We start from the raw sequence: 24,763 nt of genomic DNA on the forward strand, positions 1-24,763 counted from the left end.
ACCAAATGGTACAGCCTCCCATACTCAATAGCACAGCTCACACCCAAAAATCAAAATTTCCAACTTGGAAGTGACATTTAAAAAAAAAAAAACATCAGAATACTTGTTGTTCAGATGCCTTTAATTTTAAAGAAACATTTCTTGGAATTTATTTATGGTTGAAACCTAAAGTGAAATTTGTATATAGGGAAATTCAGGTACAGGAAAATTAAAATACAAAGTCATGAATTTAATCCAGGGGTATTTTCTACTGATGCTCTTAAACTGGTGGTTAATTGAACAATACAGCTCATGCTTGTGGCCTGTGGCTTTATTTACTAAAGTATGATGTTTCCACTCAATGAAAAAAACTGTGTGGTGAAGATATCGATATTATACAAAAGAATTTGAAACATCAAAGGCAACAAATACACACAAGGAAATCACAATACCGTTTCACAAAAGTCCTCAAATGGCTCTTTATTTGTGATATTAACAACTGCTGGGTCCATTCAAACTTTCACTGTAAGGAAACATTTGTGAAAAGAAAGTCTGCCATTAATTTCATTGTGACTTACAATAAGATCCTGGAAAAACTTGATAATAGGAAAGAGATAAAAAGAAAAAAAATGGAGAATGCAGTGGAATTAAAAGAGATGTCAGGCAATTACCTCTCTATTCTGGGAACCTGACAGATTAGGAGGAGAATAGCTGGGGAAGTACAAAAGAATATCTGAGCTCAGTACTTACAGTAAAACCTCCTCTTTGAAAATCTGTGCCAGGTTTTGGATTATGCACTAAGCATTTACAGCTCTCAGATGTCCATGTATCTACCGTAGATTGCTTAAGGAAAGAAAGAAAACGAAACTGAAAAGGTCTCTTTTCTTGGATATGCCTCCAAGAATGCCAAACAAATGTATTTCCAGACCTGATTCAAATGCAGCCTCATGGAATGTTAACTGTCAAACGGTGCCAAGTTACCTTCTTGAAAAGTCCAGGTATTCCTAATACTTCCCAAAACACCAGTCTTTAATGTTTTATCTTTTTTTTTTTTTTAATAGTATCTTACACTCTTATCTTGTCTAGTCAAAAACATCTTTGAGATATCTGACTATCTGGAAGACTCCATAAATTACCTGAAGCTGACTTTGGCAGTAAATCAACAAGAGAAGTAATTTACTGCTTCCTTCTTTAGCCTCCAATATTGTGAATATTGAATTTTACATAGTAGCATGCCCATGAAGATTTCCCTTCAGCTCAGAAGAAATAATCTATAGCTGTTATAACTGCATTCTTCCAAAATAAAATAATAATTATTAAAATCAGGCAGTAGGTTGGTGGGAATATAAATTGGTACAGCCACTATGGAAAATAATATAGAGGTTCCTCAGAAAAATAAAAATAGAATTACCATATGATCCAGCAATCCCACTCCTGGCATATATCCAGACAAAACTATAATTCAAAAAGATATATGCACTTTTATGTTCATAGCAGCACTATTCACAATAGCTAAGGCATGGAAACAACCTAAATGTCTACCAATAGATTAATGGATAAAAAAGATGTGAGCATATATACATGGAGAAGGCAATGGCACCCCACTCCAGTACTCTTGCCTGGAAAATCCCATGGATGGAGGAGCCTGGTAGGCTGCAGTCCATGGGGTCGCTAGAGTCAGACACGACTGAGCGACTTCACTTTCATGCATTGGAGAGGGAAATGGCAACCCACTCCAGTGTTCTTGCCTGGAGAATCCCAGGGACATGGAAGCCTGGTGGGCTTCCATCTATGGGGTTGCACAGAGTCAGACATGACTGAAGCGACTTAGCAGCAGCAGCAGCATATATACAGTGGAATACTACTCAGCTGTAAAAATGAATGAAATAATGCCATTTGCAGCAACTTGGATACATCTGAAAATTATCATACTAAGGGAAGTAAGTCATAAAGTGAAAGACAAATATCATATGATATCACTTATAGGTGAAATCTAAAATGTGACACAAATGAACCTATCTATGAAACAGAAACAGAATCACGGACATAAAGAAAAGACTGGTGGTTGCCAAGGGAGGGTGTTGATGGAGGGATGGAGTGGGAGGCTGAGGTTAGCAGATGAAATCTATTATAAGTAGAATGGATAAACAGGGTCCTAACTGTACAGCACAAGAAACTATATTCAATATCCTATGATAAACAACAATGGAAAAGAATATTCTAAAAAGAATGTTATATTATATTATATATGTATGTATTTTGTTATTATTATATATGGATAAGTGAATCACTTTGCTGTACAACAGTAATTAACACAATATTGTAAATCAACTCTTCTTCAATTTAAAAAATGAAGCAGGGAGTGGGAAGTGGTTGGTTCACCAGCTGAATTTGGTTCATAGAAAAATATTTTATTGGGTATATTTTCTCCAGTTCACCACTGTTCTAAGTCTAATCCATACTTTTTTGCTACTTGCAGGTACTTACAGACATGCTAACTGGTGATTCCTGCTACAGCAATTACAGACTTTTTTCTCCCAGTTCTAGTTTTTAAAGCTCTTAGGTAAATGTAGTTACTAAAGATTTCTTAAACTTGGAGAAAATGGTCAAGTAGAGAAAATCTTAAGCATTTAAGCTTATGTTCCCTTTAGCTATACTTTCCTTTCTGTCTTTGTCTACCTTCTTTACATCCCAATACACCCAGATCCAAGGGTTTTAGATTTTGGTCTTCATTGGAAGCCTTCCTTAACTCAGAAATTCCATATAAAACTTAATCCACTACATTCTCCATTTTTTCCTTTTTATCCATACAATTTTTTTCTATTGAGTGGTAACATCATACTCTAGTAAATAAAGTCACAAATGTGAGCTCTGTTGTTGAGTTAACCATTAAGTTTAGAGCATCAGTGGAAAATGCCCTGGATTAAATATTTGTCCCTGTATTTTAATTTTCCTATACATGAATTTCCCTATATACAAATTTCATTTTTGGTTTCAACCATAATAAATTCTCAGAAATGTTTCTTTAAACTGAATCCATCTGAATGACAATCTGATTTTTTGAGGTGTCCCTTTGATTTTGTTCAGGTCAGGAGGGGTGGCAGTGAGGAGATACCACTCGTCCAAGGTAAGGAGCAGCAGCTCCGCTCTGCTGCAGCAGCTGTGAAGAGATACCCCACGTCCAAGGTAAGAGAAACCCAAGTAAGACGGTAGGTATTGTGAGAGGGCATCAGAGGGCAGACACACTGAAACCATAATCACAGAAAACTACTCAATCTAATCACATGGACCAGAGCCTTGTTTAATCCAATGAAACTAAGCCATGTCTTGTGGGGCCAGCCAAGATGGGCAGGTCATGTGGTCCACTAGAGAAGGGAATGGCAAACCACTTCAGTATTCTTGCCTTGAGAACCCCATGAACAGTATGAAAGGCAAAATGATAGGATACTGAAAGAGGAACTCCCCAGGTTGGTTGGTGCCCAGTATGCTCCAGGAGATCAGTGGAGAAATAACTCCAGAAAGAATGAAGGGATGGAGCCAAAGCAAAAACAATACCCAGTTGTGGATGTGACTGGTGATAGAAGCAAGGTCCAATGCTGTAAAGAGCAATATTGCATAGGAACCTGGAATGCCAGGTCCATGAATCAAGGCAAATTGGAAGTGGTCAAACAGGAGATGGCAAGAGTGAATGTCCACATTCTGGGAATCAATGAACTAAAATGGACTGGAATGGGTGAATTTAACTCAGATGACCATTATATCTATTACTGCGGGCAGGAATCCCTTAGAAGAAATGGAGTAGCCATCATGATCAACAAAAGAGTCCAGAATGCAGTACTTGGATGCAATCTCAAAAACGACAGAATGATCTCTGTTTGTTTCCAAGGCAAACCATTCAATATCATAGTAATCCAAGTCTATGCCCCAACCAGTAATGCTGAAGAAGGTGAAGTTGAACGGTTCTATGAAGACCTGCAAGACCTTTTAGAACTAACACCCAAAAGAGGTGTCCTTTTCATTATAGGGGACTGGAATGCAAAAGTAGGAAGTCAAGAAACACCTGGGATAACAGGCAAATTTGGCCTTGGAATACGGAAGAAGCAGGGCAAAGGCTAATAGAGTTTTGCCAAGAAGAATGCACTGGTCATAGCAAACACCCTCTTTCAACAACACAAGAGAAGACTCTACACATGGACATCACCAGATGGTCAACACCAAAATCAGATTGATTACATTCTTTGCAGCCAAAGATGAAGAAGCTCTATACAGTCAGCAAAAACAAGACCAGGAGCTGACTGTGGCTCAGATCATGAACTCCTTATTGCCAAATTCAGACAAGTAGGGAAAACCACTAGACCATTCAGGTATGACCTAAATCAAATCCCTTATGATTATACAGTGGAAGTGAGAAATAGATTTAAGGGACTAGATCTGATAGACAGAGTGCCTAATGAACTATGGACAGAGGTTCCTGACATTGTATGGGACACAGGGATCAAGACCATCTGCACAGAAAAGAAATGCAAAAAAGCAAAGTGGCTGTCTGAGGAGGCCTTACAAATAACTGTGAAAAGAAGAGAAGTGAAAACAAAGGAGAAAAGGAAAGATATAGGCATCTGAATGCAGAGTTTCAAAGAATAGCAAGGAGAGATAAGAAAGCCTTCCTCAGCAATCAATGCAAAGAAATAAAGAAAAACAACAGAATGGGAAACATTAGAGATCTTTTCAAGAAAATTAGAGATACCAAGGGAACATTTCATGCAAAGATGGGCTCGATAAAAAACAGAAATAGTATGGACCTTTCAGAAGCAGAAGATATTAAGAAGAGGTGGCAAGAATACACAGAAGAACTATACAAAGAAAGATAATCACGATGGTATGATCACTCACCTAGAGCCAGACATCCTGGAATGTGAAGTCAAGTGGGCCTTAGAAAGCATCACTACGAACAAAGCTAGTGGAGCTGATGAAATTCCAGTTGAGCTATTTCAAATCCTGAAAGATGATGCTGTGAAAGTGCTGCATCAATATGCCAGCAAATTTGGAAAACTCAGCAGTGGCCACAGGACTGGAAAAGGTCCGTTTTCATTCCAATCCCAAAGAAAGGCAATGCCAAAGAATGCTCAAACTACCGCACAATTGCACTCATCTCACATGCTAGTAAAGTAATGCTCAAAATTCTCCAAGCCAGGCTTCAGCAATACGTGAAATGTGAACTTCCAGATGTTCAAGCTGGATTTAGAGAAGGCAGAGGAACCAGAGATCTAATTGCCAATATCCGCTGGATCATGGAAAGAGCAAGAGAGTTCCAGAAAAACATCTATTTCTGCTTTCTTGACTATGCCAATGCCTTTGACTGTGTGGATCACAATAAACTGTGGAAAATTCTGAAAAAGATGGAGAGATGGTAATACCAGACCACCTGACCTGCCTCTTGAGGAACCTATATGCAGGTCAGGAAGCAACAGTTAGAACTGGACAAGGAAAAACAGACTGGTTCCAAATAGGAAAAGGAGTATGTCAAGGCTGTATATTGTCACCGTGCTTATTTAACTTCTATGCAGAGTACATCATGAGAAATGCTGGGCTGGAAGAAGCACAAGCTGGAATCAAGATAGCCGGGAGAAATATCAATAATCTCAAATATGCAGATGACACCCCCCTTATGGCAGAAAATGAAGAGGAACTCAAAAGGCTCTTGATGAAGGTGAAAGAGGAGAGTGAAAAAGTTGGCTTAAAGCTCAACAGTCAGAAAATTAAGATCATGGCATCTGGTCCCATTACTTCATGGGAAATAGGTGGGGAAACAGTGGAAACAGTGGCAGACTTTATTTATTGGGCTCCAAAATCACTGCAGATGGTGATTGCAGCCATGAAATTAACAGACCCTTACTCCTTGGAAGGAAAGTTATGACCAATCTAGATAGCATATTCAAAAGCAGAGGCATTACTATGCCAACAAAGGTTCATCTAGTCAAGGCTATGGTTTTTCCTGTGATCATGTATGGATGTGACAGTTGGACTGTGAAGAAGGCTGAGCACCAAAGAATTGATGCTTTTGAACTGTGGTGTTGGAGAAGACTCTTGAGAGTGTCTTGGACTGCAAGGAGATCCAACCAGTCCATTCTGAAGGAGATCAGTCCTGGGATTTCTTTGGAAGGAATGATGCTAAAGCTGAAATTCCAGTACTTTGGCCACCTGATGCGAAGAGTTGACTCACTGGAAAAGACTCTGATGCTGGGAGGGATTGGGGGCAGGAGGAGAAGGGGACGACAGAGGATGAGATGGCTGGATGGCATCACTGACTCGATGGACTTGAGTTTGAGTGAACTCCAGAAGTTAGTGATGGACAGGGAGGCCTGGTGTGCTGCGATTCATGGGGTCGCAAAGAGTCAGACACAAACGCGTGACTGAACTGAACTTTGATTTTGTTATTTCATTCCTGAGTATATGTCCCATAGCAATTCAAAAATATGTTTATAAAAGTATGTACCCTAATGTTCCTATCAGTGTTATTCTTAGTAATACTTAACTGTGCGACATCATAAATTTCTGTTAAAAGTATAATAGGTAAACAAATGGTGGCATATCTATATAAGGAATAGCGCTGCTGCTGCTGCTGCTGCTAAGTCGCTTCAGTCGTGTCTGACTCCGCGGGACCTCATAGACGGCAGCCCACCAGGCTCTGCTGTCCCTGGGATTCTCCAGGCAAGAACACTGGAGTGGGTTGCCATTTCCTTCTCCAATGCATGAAAGTGAAAAGTGAAGGTGAAATAGCTGAGTCATGTCCAACTCCTAGCGACCCCATAGACTGCAGCCTACCAGGCTCCTCTGTCCATGGGATTTTTCCAGGCTAGAGTACTGGAGTGGGTTGCCATTGCCTTCTCCAAAGGAATACTGCACAATAACAAATAAATTAGCTTTTGCTATTCACTGTCACATGGATGAACAAATATACATAAGATTGATCGAAATAAGACAGTCAAAAATGAGAACATATAGTATGATTCTATCTATACAAAGTTCAAAAACATGCAAACCTAATTGTGGGATTAGAATTAGTGAAAACGTTTGAGAGATTTCCTTTGGAGAGTGATAAATAGTGACTGGGTAGTGGACCAAGATGAATTCTTGCTGTGACCGCAATGCTGTATTTCCTGATGAGAATAGTAGTTTAATTGAAATGCTCTTTTTGTATGTATTAAGATGTATACTTATGCACTTTTCTGTATCTATGTTATCCTTCAGTTAAATTTACTTTAAAAATTTACTTAAAACTTTACAGAAAACGTTAATAGAAAACAAAGTGTTGTATGTTCTGAAATTCATGTAATTGACTAATGAAAACTTTAAATTATTAATTTATCAATTAAACTGTTGATTGATTAAAAATATAGAGTGTAAGTGGGAAGATTGGTTTCAGTAGCAAAAACACATGAAACTTGGCATTACTGGACATTAAACTTGGCACTGAATGTCATAACTGCCAAGAGAGAAATGGAAAAGTGATGGTTATGTATTCACATTTTTTGAAAAATGTTCACAGAGTATACCAATTCATCAGAAAAAATGAGGACATTAATTTTGGAACAAATTTATCATATTTATTAATATGTCTTGAACATGGGGTGTTCCCAAGCTTTAAGAGTAAGATCCATTACTACCTCACAATCAGGAATTTTCAACATTACTGATGTCATATGAGATAAAGGATTTGGGAATAATTTTATCAAAATGAGCTTGAGTTTGGTAACTATAAATATTCAGAAAGCAATCAGTATTTCCTGAATATCACCATATACCGAGCATACTATCAAAAATCATGGCAAATGCAGATAAATGTAAGGTGTCACCTTTGTCTTCTTTGGGCATTTAAGTAGGCACAGTAGGAATTGATTTTATGATGAAAATAGATCTTACCTGTTTCATGGTTCATATTAATTCTTTTAGAGAGCAACCACTAAATCTAAGCAACATGCTGCTAAGTCACTTCAGTTGTGTCCGACTCTGTGCGACCCCATAGATGGCAGCCCACCAGGCTCCCCCATCCCTGCGATTCTCCAGGCAAAACACTGGAGTGGGTTGCCATTTCCTTCTCCAATGCATGAAAGTAAAAAGTGAAAGTGAAGTTGCTCAGTAGTGTCCGACTCCTAGCGACCCCATGGACTGCAACGCACCAGGCTCCCCCATCCCTGGGATTCTCCAGGCGAGAACACTGGAGTGGGTTGCCATTTCCTTCTCCAATCAGCACAGAGGGTATGCATTTATTTAACTGACAAGTCTGCAGGTTAAATGGGCATTGGATGATCTGAGATGACTTTCTGGGGTTGTCTGCTAACTAGCACTTGAATATGGCCCTCCAGTGAATTCTAGCTCCTGATGCTCTCACTCATAAAAATCCTCCCTTTGTATTGCAATGAGCCTAAAATTAATTTTTAAATTTTTATAAAAGATTCTAAATTTATGAAAGTTTGCAAAGAAATGTAGAGGGAAATCTCATGCATACTTCTCCAGCCTATCTCATACTATTGTATACAATTATATTTCAATGTTAAAATCAATAAAATAACCTTGGTATAGTCCACAGAGCTTATTTTCACCAATTGCACATGCACTGTGTATGTGTGCATTTGTGATTCTATTGCTTCACAATTGTATCAAACATATAACTTTACACAATCACCACCCAATCAAGATACTCAGCTGGAGTAATACAAGACTCACTCAGGTTACTACGGGTATAGACCTACTCATTCCCTTTTCGCCAAGTTCCCAGTCACTGTAAAGCAAAAGTCTGTTCATCATCTCTGTAATTATATTACTTCACAAATACTACAGTGATGGAGTCATGAAGTATTAATTAGCTTTTTCACTCAGTGGAATTTTTTTGGGGTCTGTCTAGCCAACTTATCATGTGCATGAATAAACTGTTCCTTTTATTACTGAATCATATTCCATGATGTGGATGTCCTACCTTGTTTAACCACTGACCCATTGAAGGACATCTGGGTACTTTTCAGTTTGGGTTATTATGAATTAGTGTATAGAAACATTTGTATACAAGTTTCTGTGTGAAAATAAGTTTTAATTTATCTTGGACAAATGTCTACAAATACAATTGCCAGGGCTTATAATAAGCCCACTTTTAGTTTTGAAAGAAACTGCCAAGCCATTTTCTATGGAAGACAGTACCATTCTAGCTACCATATATCCTCCTCAGTAAAGTGTCTGTGTATGTTTTTTTCCCCCATTTTAAATTGAATGTTTTTTCTGCATTCTATTTCCCTCAACACTTTCCCAAGGTAACTCGCATCCTGAATTTCTTTAACAATCACTCTAAATGATTTTAATACACACTAACATTAAAAATTAGAGCCCAAGTCAGAGACCATTCATTTATCTATGTATCCCTGGAACCCAGGATATAGTCATATAGGAGCTATTCAATAAACAGTCACTGAACTGAAAAAAATAAATAATAGAACTATCAGAACTACAGTAGGATCCGACAATTCTACTTCTGGATATTTATCCAAAGAAAACAAAAACACTAACTCAAAAAGTGATAGAAAACTTCATAATCACTGCAGTATTATTGACAATGACCAAGGCATGGAAATGATCTGGGTCCATCAGTAAGTACGTAGATATAGAAAATGTGGTATACACATACACATACAATAGAATATTATTTAGTCATTAAAAAAAAAGAAAGTCCTGTCATTTGTGACAACATGGATGAATCCTAAGGGTATTGAGCTAAGTGAAATAAGTCAGAGACAGACATAAACTTATGATTTCATTTACATGTGGAGTCGAATGATAAAGCAAAACTGAATTCATAGATACAGAGAACAGAGTGATGGTGGCCAGTGGTGAGAGGTGAAGAGGTTGGTCAAAATGGGTGAAGGTGGTCAAAAGCGCAAACTTCCAGTTGTGAGGTAAGTTTGGGGATATAACAATACAGCATGATGACTATACTTGGCAATACTGTGTTGTAACTTTGAAAGTTGTTACGAGAGTAAATTGTAAAATTTCTTATCACAGGAAAAAAAATTGTAACTATATGAGCTGATAGATATCAACCAAACTTACCATGGTAATCATTTCATAATATATACATACATCAAATTGTTATGCCATGTGCCTAAAATGAACACAATGTTAAAAGTATATTAGATCTCAATAAAATTAAATTTTAAAAAGAAAAAAAAATAGAGCTTAAGGAAATGAAATAGCGATGGAGACCCTGAGTAGACAAAAAAATGATGTATTCCCATCATTTAGAGAACATCATCAATAGGGAATGGAGGAAAGGAAGATGAGAAGATGGGAAAGGGTCTCAGGAGAAAAGTGAAAAGCCCCAAAGCCAAGTAAGATTCCCTTGGTATTGCAATTCAGCCAATTGTGCTGCTGCTGGAAATCATCCTTCAGGGCTTCTTCTCCAGAGTGGGCTCTTGGGGGACTCTGCAGAGTGGGACCATGACTTTGCTGAAGGCACGAAACTGAGCCAAGTAGTCTTTCTAGATCTTTCCCATCACTGTGGTAATGACAGCTGTGGGCAAGTGGGATAGAGGGTGTACTGAGCCAGAGTTCATAGTGAGAACAGATAGCTGACATATACAGCACATTAACCTTAAAGCCACCTCACACTCTGTTGCTCCTCCAGCTGAAAACACTGATGATCCCAACTATGAAAACATCTAAGAGAAAGGAAAGGGCAAGACTCTGAGGTTTCCTCCAAGTGTCACAGGACACTGAGTGAAATTTGGACAGTAGGAAGTTGAGTGAGCAAACTGTAGTTGTGGTCTTGAACAATTATTAACCAAGAGAGTCCGCAGCGCACTGGACTCCTGTATGGCTGACTTTGTTTTTATGAAGTAGTAATAAGCTGGGGAGAGTCCTAGACCACTTTAGCAAAGTTTACAAGAGCCAATCTGGAGAGCCTTGTCATGGTATTTAAAATAGTTGATGTGGACTTCAGCTAAGGATTCTAACCTTCAGAATTTAGGTTTGCTGCTTCCTTCATCAACTGCATTCCTGTTTCTCATGGAGCCTGGCAAATTTTTATGTCCCACAACAGATGTAACTCACCTGGGAAGGCTTGGGGGGACTCAGCAACTCACAGTCAGCTAAAAAAAGTGATCTTTTAAGAAGCCAACTCTCCTAAAAGTATCGTAGACCAAATGCCCTTTTTACGTAGTAATCCTAGATTGAATCAAACATATCTCAGAAGCTGTTTCAGCAGAGATTTAGAATAAAATAAATCCCCAAGCCTGATGGAATAGCATATCAAAGTTTAATAAGAAGTTAAGGCATCTTTTTAAATTAAATTTATGGCTGGAAATGTTTTAATGAGTCAAGTTTTTTGTTATTTCTTTTTAACAGCCTCCTGGTTTCATCACAGCTATCACATTGACCAAGTTCAACATAATGGCCATGAGAGGAGAAATGCCTCCAGCCACCAGCAGTATTAATTAGCTCTAACTATAAATTTTCAAGCAAAAGTTGACACCATCATGTAAGGCAAAAAGTTCTATGGTTTTTCTGTAAGAACAAAAGCAGACAGTGACTGAAGGACACCAAAATGAATACTCTGCTAAAGGCTTGATATCACAGGACATATAAATTTAATCTATTGATGTAAATATCGCTTAGTGCCAGAGTAGTAAAAGAGAAAGAAAGAGTGCAGAAAGAAGGCAAAGGGAAAAGGAAAAACAAAGACAAGAGATCAATTTGAAATTTGCAGCTTTGTGCTAAACAGATTATCAGTTTCTAGGAGCTGAGTAGATCTGTGTGTATTTTATAGATCTATGTTATATACCAGTAGAAAAGGCATGCCCATAGGATGTTAGGTATTTATTAAAAATTTGTTATTGATATTCTGCCTCCAAACCACAAACATGTTAAATTTATGGATATAATTGGCAAAGATAGAGTGTCGCTTGATTGAATGGATATATTAGCTATTGAACAAAATGCAAAAAGCAATTTTCCCTCTAAGTCAAAGTAAGCTGCTAGAACGATGAGAGACAAGAAACATAAGAGGTGAGGCCTTCTCAATACAGTGACATTAGGGATAGTAGTTGTACCAGAGGTTTTTCTGTTCAGTAGGAACAGCTACTCACCATCATGTCTCTCTGAAACAAAATGCCAAGAGGTCTGACTCAAGGAGAGAGGATATAGGCCTGTAAGCCCCAAGAGAGCATGGGCAACAGACATCTATCTTCACTACTGAATTCCTGGCACATAGAACAAGGCCTGGAATGTCATAAGGACACAGTGAGAAAAAATGAAACTGGTTTAACTCAGACAAAACTGATAAATAATTCCTCAAAAAGTCAGCCCATATCTATGAGTCCTAGAAAACTTGAAGGGATGGAAAATGTGAAGAAAATAGCTCTAAAAAAAAGAAGAAAAAAGAAAATAGCTCTATGTTATTTAGGAAAAGAAATTAAGAGTACTAATTATAAAAGTGATGATTCGAGTAGATTTTGCAGACTGAAAACCTGTAGGTATTGTTAATGTCTATATGCAGTTGGTATATTTCAAGTAATATATATAATATATTAAATTCCATATGTAATATTAGTGTTTATTCTTATAGAATATTATATTATTTCTGTTAATTAAGCTTCTTAATATTACACAGTGAAAGCATTCCTTGCCCTGTTTCAAATGTTATCCATAGTTTTGGTAAAGTTTATTATATAACTCAGAAATACACCATGGAACAAATTATCTAAAGAAATTGATACAAAATTACCTACATGAATATGATGACAAAAATGAAATTTAAAAACTTGGAGTTACGGGAAATTAAATAGAGTTGAAAATGAAGACTGAGGTTAATACACAGGATACCTGGATCAGAATCAGCAAATGCACAAAATCCTGCCTCCTCCCTTATAGCATCACCATGAGACAGATCGTAGCACTTGTCCCTTTAAGTTTTCATGCTGCCGCATACGTAACTCTCCAGATGGTGCTCCAGATACCCAAAAGGAATTGATCGCTGTGCAAGATGAAACTTCTTCACAATCCCTGACTTTGGTCATAGATGTAACTAGCTGCTTAAAGGAAAGCAACCCAAATTTGCATTCCTAATAGCATAAGCAAAAAATGGAATGAGTTATACACCAGAGATCAAATTGCCAACATCCGTTGGGTCATTGAAAAAGCAAGAATGTCCCAGAAATGCATCTACTTCTGCTTTATTGACTATGCCAAAGTCTTTGACTGTGTGGACCACAACAAACTCTGGAAAATTCTTCAAGAGATGGGAATACCAGACCACCTTACTTGTCTCTTGAGAAATCTGTATTCAGGTCAGAAAGCAACAGTTAGAAACAGACATGGAACAACAGACTGGTTTCAAATAGGAAAAGGAGTATGTCAAAGCTGTATATTGTCACCCTGCTTATTTAACTTCTATGCAGAGTATATCATGAGAAATGCTGGGCTGGATGAAACACAAGCTAGAATCAAGATTGCCAGGAGAAATATCAATAACCTCAGATATGCAGATGACATCACCCTTATGGCAGAAAGTGAAGAGGAACTAAAGAGCCTCTTGATGAAAGTGAAAGAGGAGACTGGAAAAGTTGGTTTAAAACTCAACATTCAGAAAACTAAGATCGTGGCATCTGGTCCCATCACTTCATGGCAAATAGATGGTGGAACAATGGAAACAGTGACAGACTTTATTTTCTTAAGCTCCAAAATCACTGGAGATGGTGACTGCAGCCATGAAATTAAAAGATGTTTGCTCCTTGGAAGAAAAGCTATGAGCAACCTAGACAGCATATTAAAAAGCAGACACATTACTTTGCCAACAAAGTTCTATCTACTAAAAGCTATGGTTTTTCATATATGGATAGTAGTCATGTATGGATGTGAGAGTTGGACTTATAAAGAAAGCTGAGCTCCAAAGAATTGATGCTTTTGAACTGTGGTATTGGAGAAGACTCTTGAGAGTCCCTTGGACAGCAAGGAGATCTAGCCAATCTATCCTAAAAGAAATCAGTCCTGAATATTCATTGGAAGGACTGATGCTGAAGCTGAAACTCCAACACTTTGGCCACCTAATGGGAAGAACTGACTCATTTGAAAAGATCTTGATGCTAGGAAAGTTTTAAAGTGGAAGGAGGAGATGACAGAGGATGAGATGTTTGGATGGCATCACCGACTTGATGGACGTAAGTTTGAGTAAACTCTGGGAGTTGGTGATGGACAGGGAGGCCTGGCATGCTGCAGTCCATGGGGCCACAAAGAGTCGGACATGACTGAGAAACTGAACTGATATAGGTTTCATTGGTAAAACCAAAGCAGTTCCAAGAGGAAGCAGTACATTTTTAGTACTTCTTTCTATAAAGGAATTTCTCATGTAGGCTTTTTATAGGGACACAATATTCTCAAAATATTTATATAATAAATGTAACAGGTTTCATATTTTCCAGGATCATGCTCAGTCACTCAGTCATGTCTAACTCTTTGCAACCCTGTGGACTATAGCCCATCAGGCTTCTCTGTCCATGGGAACTTCCAGGCAAGAATATTGGAGTGGTTGCCATTCTCTTCTCCAAGGAGATATTCCCAACCCAACCCAGGGATCAAACACACATCTCTTCTGTCTCCTGCATTGGCAGGTGGGTTCTTTACCACTAGTGCCGCCTGGGAAGCATTGCTCAACAAAAGCCAGTTACATAAGAATAACGAAGCATTATTTGGTGAAGGAGTTGGTGATGGACAGGGAAGCCTGGCATGCTGCAGTCCATGGCATTGCAAAGAGTCGGACACAACTGAGCAACTGAACTGACTGATTTGGTGAAGGCAATAGTCCAAAGAGACTGACCAACAACAATAGTCCAAAAGGAAAACATTCTGTCCTCTGGATATGGAAACTCTTCTTGAGAGAGCAGAGAAAATTTAGAGAAATGCCTTGTGTATGTGCCCTTCAAACACCACCATTCTCAGCATACTTTTGATAACAGTTTGAGGTTGCAATATCTGAAAAGTGGAGTTTTCTGTGTTTTTAATCCTCATTAGAAGTCAGGTTGCTTGACATTTTTTTTTTAATAAAAAATAAAGGGCACACTCCAAATTACTCAAAGGATTCTTCCCTTGGAGGAAGATAGGTGATGAAAGCTTTTACTGATTTTAAAACAATTATTAAATACCTACATTGTGGCAACCACTGTGGTAGCCACCACAGGAAAAAAAAAAACAAAAATTCATGACTGGTGAGCTGAAGAGTGAATGAAAATTAGGAAATGGAGACCCAGTGAAGCACAGACTATATACTTGCAGAGCTTGCTGTTTTTGTATTAGTTGCTAAGTTGTATCCGACTCTTCCACTCCACAGACTGTTGGCCACCAGTCTCCTCTATCCATGCGATCTCCCAGGGAAGAATACTGGAATGGGTTGCCATTTCTTTATACAGAGGATTTTCCCAACCCAGGAATCAAACACATGTCTCCTTCGTTAACTGGTAAATTCTTTACCACTGAGTCACCAGGGAAATCTCTTGCAAGACACTTGCTCTCAAAGGAAAGGAGTGATAAAGCTAAAGATGAATGCAAGTCAGGTTCATTTAATTCATATTATGGAAATATTCAAAATATAAGACAACCAGTCTATCCAAATTATATCCCCAGTATCTGTGATCTCCAAGCTTCCATCATTACAATTTCTTGGTATTAAACCATAACACTGACAATTATTTTAAAATATTTTTAAACAAGCTATCCACTGATTAGAAATCAGCTATATTTATAATTGTTTACATAGCAATATTCTCAAAAGTTAGCATGACAGATTAGAACTAGAGATTATCACTATATATTAAAGAATAAAACTACAGCTGGACTTTGCATTTAAAAATATACCTGAATGTGTCATAAGGGTTGTTTGATTCAATCTTTTCATTTTATGTATAGTTCTTACAAAACTACATTTCTGCTCTACTGCTTTCTGCCTTTCTTTATATTCTTTTACTCATTAAATGTTGAAATTCCAAGGAATCTTAAGAAGTAAGATCTAAATGGACCCTCCTTAGAGAAGAAAAAAGAAGAATGGAGGCTAGTATTTCAAGATTAAAAAGCAGCCTGGGAAGAATTACACACAAAGAGCCCTGGAACAGCGAGATGCATTAGAAACATACAAGATCTAGTTTTATTGATAGTCTATTGTTGTTAGAATAAATTACCACAAATTTATGGTTAAAAAAAAACAGTTATTCTCTTATAGTTTTGTAGGGACAGAAATCTAAAATCAGGTTCATTTGGCTGCAGCCAACATGCCGACAGGGACAAGCTTTCTCTGGAGGCTTCAGGGCAGACTCTGTTTCCTTGTTTTTTCCAAGTTCTAGAGCTGTATTTTTAGGCTCATGCCCCCGTTCCATCTTTAAAACCAGAAGCATAGCATCTTAAAATCTCTCTCTGCTTCCATCACATCACCTTCTCCTCTGTAGGAAAACCTCCTATTCCTCTTGCTCATAAGAACATTTGTGATTATATATAGGCCTCACTCAGAAAGTACAGCATACTTGCCTCATCTCAAGATCTTTAACTTAAACATATCTGCAAAGTCCTTTTTGTTCCGTAAAGTAACATTCACACATTCCAGAGATTAGGACCTAGATATCTCAGAGCCAAACATCATGCTTATCAACAGAAACACATCTTTCCAAAGGGCCATTGAAGTTGTTCCAAAGATGCTTACACAGAATATACTTCTGTATAATATATAAACGCTTGGAAATAAAATGTACAAACTTACAAGTAATTAATTTTTTTACACTAAGATATAAAAAACTTTTTATCTTATCTTGTTCTAAACATAATTTTTAATAGCTACATTAATATTCTACACTGTGGGTCATTGTTGTTTTTCTACATTGTAATAGCATTTATGTGTATTCTTGGTTATTTCCTTAGGATATTTATCCTAACAATCCAAGCAATAAAACTGCTAATTCACAAGACATGGATAGTTCTAAAGTTTTAGTGTACATTCTTATCCATTCTTCAAGACTCATATGACACATGATGGCCTCTGTCATGTTTTGCCTAGTGACCCTCTACCCCAACCCAGAGGAAGGATTATTTTCTGTTCTCCTATACTGTGTATTTTATAGCTGCCTCTATACAAATACATATAATACAGTAGTATATAATTATTCTGTAATATGTCTGTCTTCTCTATCAGAGTGTGAGCTTCATTAGTAACAACCATTCCTAATTTTTCTCATTTCTAGCACAATATCTGACACAATAAGAGCATTCAATAAATACTTCTTGGAAGGAGTGAATAAGTGAATAAATAAAATAATAAAGGAAAGAATGAATAAAGAAAATTATTTGGTCTTTGCAATCATTGAATTTAGGCTTTCTATCGTCTCTATATGGAAAATCCTTATCTCCCATTTTATGAAGGAAAAGAAATTTTCCTCTGCTTTCCTCAAATTGCCCCAATTCATCTGCTCTCCTAACCTTCTGAGTGACAGAGCTTTTCATCTCAAATCTCAGAGCCCTTTTCAATGCATGAGAATAGACTCAGTCCAAAACCATTGTCAGCTCTCAGAAGACATAGCCAAGTAAATAGAGATGATGACTTCCTGCACTATTATATTGTTTCTCTGATTATCACGGTCATATCTGGGGCAAATGTAGTGAGACTGCCTTGTACTAGTCATAATCTTTTATTCACATTCCTTAATTGTAAAGGCACATCTTAAAAATAGATATGAAATTTAATTATTCATTAGAAGAAAGGTACCCCACTTTTCACATGCATAATGTCATATAATAATTCACCAATCACCATCAAGAAAATAAAAAGACAAGTGGAAATTGCTGTTTCTGTTTGGAAGACAAGAAATAAAAGGACATCAGCAACTCAGGGCCCAAACCCACCCCTTACACACAGACAGATTCTTCTCTTCATCATGCCAGGAGCTGTAGAAAAGCAGAAACACTGATTTTGTTTTCTGAGATCAAGAAAACAAGTAGATCCAACTCTGTGATCACTGCTGTCTGGCAGAGACATCCCTGCTTCACCTTGAGATAAGGAGAAGGATGATAGGGTTGGCCTCTTCATTGCGCTCCTTTTTTTGTTGTAGTTGCATCAAAAGCAGATTTCCCTGTACACTCCTGTCTTTTTTTACAGGCACTGAACATGCATTAGCATCAGAATCACATAAGGAAACTTGCCATGGTCAGCAAAAGCACAAAATCAGCCCCTATGCTAAGTTGTTGTCATAGATATTCATTTCTGTGCTGTCAGATCTCCAAATAACTGCAGTTCTGCACAGCCTGTTGGCTGAAGCTGGGGGTAAAGGGGGCAGAATTGTGAAAGCAGAAGAGATGAATAGATCAGGAAAGTGCCTCAATTCTCAGGAAGGATTAGTCTGCGGCTCCACTCCTTCATCCCTATAGAGGAAATTTCAAGCATTTGAGAGGTCTGACAGATTTTCCATTTCAAGGATGACTAGAACAAATATACTTAGAGAAACATCTTAACCCTTTTAAAGATCTAATTCTTCATATGAGAAGAACACTAATGATCATTGTAATTACATTCTGTTTATTTTGGCAAAAACTGGATATTGTTCCTAACCTTAATATTCCAGGATACAGCTACTACAAACAGATGTTTTTTGATGAGATAAGCAGAAAGGGACCAGAAGCACAAGATGAAGCATTCTTTGGAAACTTCTTTGCTTTGAATCAATGAAGGAAATGCTTGGCAAAGCATGTTATACCATAGTGTAAGTGAAAGTGAAGGTCTCTCAGTCATGTCCGACTCTTTGTGACCCCATGGACTATACAGTCCATGGAATTCTCCAGGCCAGAATACTGGAGTGGGTAGCCTCTCCCTTCTCCAGAGGATCTTCCCAACCCAGGGATTAAACTCAGGTCTCCTGCATTGCAGGCAAATTCTTTACCAGCTGAACCATAACGGAAGCCCAAGAAAAACTGGAGCAGAGAGACTATCCCTTCTCCAGTGGATCTTCCTGACCCAGGAATGGAACTGGGGTCTCCTGCATTGCAGACAGATGCTTTACCAACTGAACTATCAGGGTAGCCCTATACGTAGTGAACCTGATGGAAATCATTTTTACTTGTTTTACAAGGCCTGTGTGCAACTGGTTATTCTTCTGCTCAGAACTACCTGTAAAGAGCAGTTTAATCAGTCTCCATTTCAGTGAATGTTTTACCTTCCGGAGTTGGCATGTAAGTTTTTCCTGTGATGCTGGGAGTGATTCACAATTAATGGTTTCATTTTGTTTCTTCCCCAAAGTTAATAGGAAGCATAATATTATATGGCTATCATCTAAGTCCTAAAATGGTACTTAAAGAAATGACATCTGGCTTCATCTGAATTTACAGTATACTTTAGATTTCTTTCTTAGAAGTATTCAAACAATGCTAAACAAATAAGACAAAGAATATTCACTGCATTTTTTGTATAGAGATATTTGGTACTCTTTGAAATTTACTACTTCTATTTCCTAAAGATTAGATACCCAAAGACTTTTGTCTATGCTTTAATTTCTCAACATAGCAGAGATATTTGTATCTCACTTGCCCTACTTTTCATACACTGGAATGGTTTAGGATCTTCTAGAACTTTGCTCAGAGAAGGAGATGGCACCACACTCCAGTACTCTTGCCTGGATAATCCCATGGACGGAGAAGCCTAGTAAGCTGCAGTCCATGGGGTCACTAAGAGTCAGACACGACTGAGCGACTTCCCTTTCACTTTTCACTTTCAAGCATTGGAGAAGGAAATGGCAACCCAGTGTTCTTGCCTGGAGAATCCCAGGGATGGGGAAGCCTGGTGGGCTGCCATCTATGGGGTCACACAGAGTTGGACACGACTGAAGCAACTTAGCAGCAGCAGCAGAACTTTGATACTCAGAGTGCAATCCACATATCAGCAGCATCTTATGGATAAGGGAGGGTCCCTTGTTAGAGATACAGAAACTCGGGACCTGCCGCATTGGCCTGTTGAATCAGAATCTGCATTTTAACAAGACCCCAGGGTGATTCCAGATGTTCAAGCTGGTTTTAGAAAAGGCAGAGGAACCAGAGATCTAATTGCCAACATCTGCTGGATCATCGAAAAAGCAAGAGAGTTCCAGAAAAACATCTATTTATGCTTTATTGACTATGCCAAAGCCTTTGACTGTGTGGACCACAATAAACTGTGGAAAATTCTGAAAGAGATGGGAAGACCAGACCACCTGACCTGCCTCTTGAGAAACCTATATGCAGGTCAGGAAGCAACAGTTAGAACTGGACATGAAACAGACTGGTTCCAAATAGGAAAAGGAGTACATCAAGGCTATATATTGTCACCTGCTTATTTAACTTCTATGCAGAGTGCATCATGAGAAATGCTGGGCTGGAAGAAGCACAAGCTGGAATCAAGATTGCCGGGAGAAATATCAATAACCTCAGATGAGCAGATGACACCACCCTTATAGCAGAAAGTAAAGAGGAACTAAAGAGCCTCTTGATGAAGGTGAAAGAGGAGAGTGAAAAAGTTGGCTTAAAGCTCAACATTCAGAAACAAAGATCATGGCATCTGGTCCCATCACTTCATGGGAAATAGATGGGGAAACAGTGGAAACTGTGTGAGACTTTATTTTTTTGGACTCCAAAATCACTGCAGATGGTGACTGCAGCCATGAAATTAAAAGATGCTTACTCCTTGGAAGGAAAGTTATGACCCACCTAGATAGCATATTAAAAAGCAGAGACATTACTTTGCCAACAAAGGTCTGTCTAGTCAAGGCTATGGTTTTTCCAGTAGTCATGTATGGATGTGAGAGTTGGACTGTGAAGAAAGCTGAGCACCAAAGAATTGCTGCTTTTGAACTGTGGTATTGGAGAAGACTCTTGAGAGTCCCTTGGACTGCAAAGAGATCCAACCAGTCCATTCTGAAGGAGATCAGCCCTGGGATTTCTTTGGAAGGAATGATGTTAAAGCTGAAACTGCAGTACTTTGGCCACCTCATTCAAAGAGTTGACTCACTGGAGAAGACTCTGCTGCTGGGAGGGATTGGGGGCAGGAGGAGAAGGGGATGACAGAGGATGAGATGGCTGGATGGCATCACCAACTTGATGTATGTGAGTTTGAGTGAACTCCGGGAGTTGGTAATGAACAGGGAGACCTGGTGTGCTGTGATTCATGGGGTCGCAAAGAGTTGGACACGACTGAGCGACTGAACTGAACTGACTGAACTGAACAGGGTGATTCATATTCACATTCAAATTTGAGAAGCATGCCCCAGAATAAAAACAGGTGTCTTACTCAGTTCAGGCTACTGTATTCTGAACTGAATACAATGGACTTGGTGACTAAAAAAAAACAAACAGTTATTTATTTCTCACAGTTCTGGGAGCTGAGAAGTCTAAGATCAAGGCACCAGCTGATCCTGGTGAGGTCCTGCTTTTTGGTTTGCAGATGGCCATCTTCTGGTTGTGTTCTCACATGGCAGGAAGCAGAGAGAGAGAGAGAGAGAGAAACAAGCTCTTCCTTCTTTTTATAAGGGCTCTAAACTGCATTCATCAGGAGTCTACCCTCATGACCTAATTACTGCCAAGGCCCAATGTTCTAACACTATCATATTAGGGGTTAGGATTTCAACATATGAATTTGGAGGGGAACACAAACATTTAAATTCCAATCTTTCTGGTCAGGCTTCAATGAGATAAAAGCAAATATATGTACGCCTATAAAGACAAATAAGAATTGACTTCACAGGAATGTGAAGTGGAAAGCAGACTATATAGTAAAATGTAATATTCTCCAAAAAGAATTAAGCAACAGTGTTTCTGTTGAGACAAGTCTAAGTTAGCAGCTCTCACTTATATTTGCCATTTCATAAACCCAACATTATTGCAGAAAACAACCAAATGCACTATTCTAAAACTTTTCATGTCCTCTTTGTAGAAACCTTTCCATGTGCCTGGTTCTGTGTTAGTATTTTATATGCATTATCCCCCTTCATGGATCACAGCCTTGTCATGTCAAAGATGCTTACATAACTTAATGAAGCTGTGAGCCAATCTCATTCAAATAATTATTTTATGGTGCTCCACTTTCATATCCCTACTCCTTATTCAGGACAAGGAAGCTAAAAAATCTTATATCTATATAATCCATAGCCAATTTTGTAGATGGATGAATAGGAAACCAAGAAAAATATCTTAGTCCCCAGGTTCTATGTTGGCAGTTACTATCAGTAGAGATGTTACAAATTTCTGGTAGGTGACTCAGAGGGGCCCAGCGTTGTAGAAAGAGCAAATACCAACAGATCAAGTATAAAAGACTTCCAATTCCAATGGAATGTGGCAAAGATAGTGTCAATCACAGGGCGGGTAAAGCAAGATCAAAGGAATAAGCCAGAGTGGAACACAAGTTACTTGGGAATGCATCAGAGGCCTCCTGGAAGCAGGTAGAATTCTGGATTAGAAGTCTCCAGAGGGCAATCTAGAAGCAAAGCTCGGTTATCCTTGCTTTGGCCTCAGTTCCTTGTTTATAATGGCCTCCACTCTGCCTTTTGGCCATAACTCAAAGGTGACCATGTACAAAAGCCATTATTTGATAAAAAGTTGATGCTGGGAAATTTTTATTTGCACTGTTACCCACCCTGTTTTGTTGTTTAGTCCCTAAGTCAAGTGAGACTCTTTGTGACCCCATGGACTGCAGCACACCAGGGTTCCTTGTCTTTCACTATCTCCCAGAGTTTGCTCAAACTCATGTCCATTGACTGGGTGATGCTATCCAACCATCTCATCCTCTGTGTCCCCTTCTCCTCCTGCCATCAGTCTTTCCCAGCATCAGGGTCTATTCCAATGAGTCGGCTCATCGCATCAGGTGGAAAAGAATAGGAGCTTCAGCATCAGTTCTTCTAATGAATATTCAGGGTTGATTTCCTTTAGGATGGACTGGTTTGCTCTCCTTGCAGTTCAAAGGACTCTGAAGAGTCCTCTCCAACACCACAGTTCAAAAGCATGAGTTCTTCAGCGCTCAGCCTTATTTGTGGTCCAACAGGCACACCCATATATGACTACTGGAAAAACCACAGCTTTGACTATATGGATCTTTGTCAGCAAAGTAATGTCTCTGTTTTTTAATATACTTTCTAGGTTTGTCATAGCTTTTCTCCCAAGGACCAATAATTTTTTAATTCCATATTGTGTGACTTAGTGTCACTCTGTGCAACTTAATTTTAATCTACATCAACCTTAGTTGCAGGGGGCCTCAGAAGCCTGAGTTTTGAACTACAAAACATGTTTGTAGTTGTTTGTGTCAAACAACATGTGTCAAATGGCTCAAATGCATATAGACATGCGTACACTTTAAAATATATAATTAATTATATTTATGTAATTATAGTTCTCCTTACTTTCAGGTGCTCTCAGGAAAGCTTAAGCGCAGATGATATGGTAAGTGTTAATGACAGCTGGGCTGGCTGACATCACTGCTATAAATGTTGCCTTCTGCTAATGCTGCTTCTCCAGGCACAAACATAATTTCTTAAAGAACTTAGGGTCAGGATTCTGGAATAAATATTTGTATTTTTGCATGTTCTTATGGTTTCAGGTATGCATCAAGTAAGAACAAGCCTTTTTATTTCTAGCAATTGTGTTTTTAAAGAGAAAACATTGAAGGCTTTTTTCCTATTTTAATAGTATTTGGTCTGTATTTGCTGTGGAAGGAAACTCAAGAAGAGTTATTCTTAGTATCAATGTCCTATCAACCATGTAAGTAAATGCAGGAGAAAATTAATATGTTCTACCTGCAAAGTAGCATCAGTTAACATTGAGTTTTGTGGGGGGAAATTTGTTGTGTTGGATTAGCTCCACAGGGTACTAAGTAAATACCAAGAAGAATCCTATTTAAAGTTTAGAACTACAGTTTGTCTTAGGTACATTTTGACTTATCAGCTCTCATATCAATGTAGTAATATATCCTACAATAATAATAATATCTCAGACAGATCATTTCTATAGAATGCTTACATGACTTTTGTTAATTGGTTTATGTAAATTATCTCTTTTAATGCTTTAGGAGGGGCTTCCCTGGTAGCTCTGCTGGTAAAGAATCTACCTACAGTGCAGGAGAGTCTGGTTAGATTCCTGGGTTGGGAAAATCCCCTAGAGAAGGGATAGACTACTCACTCCAGCATTCTTGGGCCCCCCTGGTAGCTCACACAGTAAAGAATCCGCCTGCAATGTAGGAGACCTGGGTTTGATTCCCTGGGTTGGGAAGATCCCCTGAAGGAGGGCATGACAACCCACTCCAGTATTCTTGCCTGGAGAATCCCCATGGACAGAGGAGCCTGGTGCGCTACAGTGTGTGGGGTCACAAAGAGTCAGACATGACTGAATGACTAAGCACAGCACACCATAGCAATGCTTACATAGGAGGAGAAACAAATGTCCTTTGGTCCAAGACACTGAATCACAGGGAGGTTATTTCCCAACATGACACAGGTAATAATAATGATGGAGACTGAATTCAAATCCAGGCAGGCTGACTCCTAAGTCCAATCTCTTAGCCATCAAATTAGGTTGATCAAAAAGGATAAAAAGGGTTTTCCAAAATCCATTTCAGGACTTCAACTAGATGGATCATAGAGGAAGCTTCTAGCAGGTCCATTAGAAGAAAGGAGAAGGTGGGGAGTTTTCTCCAATTCCAGATCCCACTAGATGCTCAGCTACACAAAAGGGAGACCCAGGACCCAAAATATTTTGAATTTGTTGT

The 24,763-nt window shown here is 38.5% G+C and overlaps 1 long non-coding RNA gene across 1 annotated transcript in view; it reads right to left on the bottom strand.

The window, feature by feature from the left end:
• Positions 1 to 436: 436 nt before the first annotated feature.
• The window catches only part of LOC132346265 (uncharacterized), a 100,800-nt gene continuing 76,473 nt past the window's right edge, over positions 437 to 24,763 (bottom strand). The window contains exons 3-4 of the long non-coding RNA XR_009496048.1: positions 730 to 822; positions 437 to 502 (exon numbers count right to left, since the gene is read on the bottom strand). This is a non-coding gene — a long non-coding RNA (uncharacterized lncRNA). The remainder of the gene's footprint in view (positions 503 to 729; positions 823 to 24,763) is intronic.

This window comes from Bos taurus, chromosome 1 (assembly GCF_002263795.3).
Source record: "Bos taurus isolate L1 Dominette 01449 registration number 42190680 breed Hereford chromosome 1, ARS-UCD2.0, whole genome shotgun sequence".
Classification (NCBI taxonomy): Eukaryota; Metazoa; Chordata; class Mammalia; order Artiodactyla; family Bovidae; genus Bos; species Bos taurus.